Genomic DNA, 2,235 nt, shown 5'->3' with positions numbered 1-2,235 from the left:
ATATATATATATATATATATATATATATATATATATAGTAAGAATTTACAAACAAAAAACAAAAGACGAAGACGGGTGTAACAGGTGTATTAGCTTAACGCTCGGGAAGTGAGAAAGTCTTTTACCTTTCGAGCCTATGCTCTTCTACAGAAAGGAACACAGAAATAAACAGGGAGAGAAAACAGAAAAAGGTTTAAACAAGGTGAGATACTTTATGTGTACATATATCATATATATTTTATAGACATATTTTATTATACTTAATATGTGTATGTGTATATATATATGTGTGTGTACATATATATGTGCGAGTGTGCGTGTGATGTGTGCGTGTGTCGCTAATAATTATTAGCAACAGAAGCAGTATTAATACCAGAAGGCAATCTATATATCCAAATTAAAGTGAATGAATTGCTCGAACGCATAATACCGCGGTATTCGTTTTGAGTGGTCCTCTCACATAGAAGCATGGCACATAGAAATGCACACACATATCGTTAACTGACGAAAATCGTTTGTTAAGGATATGCCCGCGCGCGTGTGTGTGTGCGTGTGTGTGTGGGTGTGTGTATGTGTGTGTGCGTGTGTGTCTTTGTGTGTGCTACAAGACATGAATTCTATAGAATACTTCGTTCATCGTAACCATAGTATTTATAACTCACAAAAAGCCTGAACAAACGCAAGCATTCATAAATAGATAAGGACTGCGACAAACATATCTGAAGAAGAAATATAATTGAAAGAAAAGTTAAACTTCCATCCGTCCTCTCTGCCTATTAGTTTTGGGATGGTCGTTGGAGTAGAGCCCGCAGACATCTCCGCTTTGGGTCCTATCAGAAACAACCATCATTACAATTTTCGGATGGATTCCTAAGTGTAATCACCCGAGACTATGGATATTATCCAATCATCTCGTCCATGGTCTACCACTAGTTTTACAGGTGGCTGGGTTGGCTTAAAGAATCCGTCTTACGATTCTTTCCTGCGACTTCCGATCACAAGTTCGTAGAACCGGAGCTGTGACATCCCAATGCAGAGAAGCAGCGGCTCGACCTGGATTGATTCGCTGATCTTGGAGCGACACACTCTGTTCGAGTAACATTACTCCCTGCCTGTATTCGCGACTGTAGCCTATCTGTCATTACTCAACAGTCATTAACCATACGTGAGGATATGGCATTGGCACTCCGTCGGTTGCGACGACGAGGGTTCCAGTTGATCCAATCAGCGGAACAACCGGCTCGTGAAATTAATGTGTAAGTGGTTGAGCACTCCACAGACATGTATACATTAAACGTAGCTTGCAAGGAGATTCAGCGAGACACACAGTGTGACAAGGCTGGCCATTTTCAAATAAAGGTACACCTTATTTTTGTCAGTTAAGTGGACTGGAGGAAGTGAAATAAAGTGTCTTGTTCAAGGACACAACGTCCAACCGGAAATCGAACTCACGATCGCGAGCGGAATACCCTAACTTCTCCTCACCTGAGGATCAAATGTTGTAGCGGGCTCATTACTGTGCCAGCACTTGTAAGTTCAACAAATCAAATAGAATATGATTGTACAATCTCACAGTGTTGCCTCAGAGAACTGCTTCATAGCTCTATAAACCATTCCAACGACAAGATCTATTTTCTTGTCCGCTAAGCCACTCTCGTTGAACAAGTAAACAAATTCTTTATTGCTGATGATAATCCAGTCGGTCACTTGGGCTTAGATGCAAAATTGACCGAAATAGATGCATATATTTGAGTGTATATGTATGCGTGTGTAATCGTATATGTGTGGGATAAGGCCTGTAATTTTCTTAGGTGTGTGTGTTTGTTTATAAAGATAAATATTTGTCAGGGGCTTAATGCGATAATTAAAGTAGGTTTACCTATCAAGGCCGAAGGAAGGCTTTTGTAAAATATTAAATTGGAAGTTTTGAAGCTCATACTCTTTCCTAAAAAAAAAAAAGTAGTATACGGGAAAGTGGAATTGCAAAAACCATAAATCGAATCCAGAGCTTCACCTGTGCTCTGAATGTACTAACAAGAGTAACTCAGATTGGCGGCGCAGCGAATCAGCTGCTTCAAAGTAATATACTCTACCACATGCATTGAGTGTTTCATCTCCCGTCTGAACACACAATTCTATGTATGTGTGTGTGTATATACTCACACTCACACATACTTAGATATATACATATATATGCACACACACACACACACACACACACACACACACACACAC

This window comes from Octopus bimaculoides, chromosome 5 (genome assembly GCF_001194135.2).
Source record: "Octopus bimaculoides isolate UCB-OBI-ISO-001 chromosome 5, ASM119413v2, whole genome shotgun sequence".
Taxonomy (NCBI): Eukaryota; Metazoa; Mollusca; class Cephalopoda; order Octopoda; family Octopodidae; genus Octopus; species Octopus bimaculoides.
Note: the sequence above shows the minus strand (reverse complement) of the source record.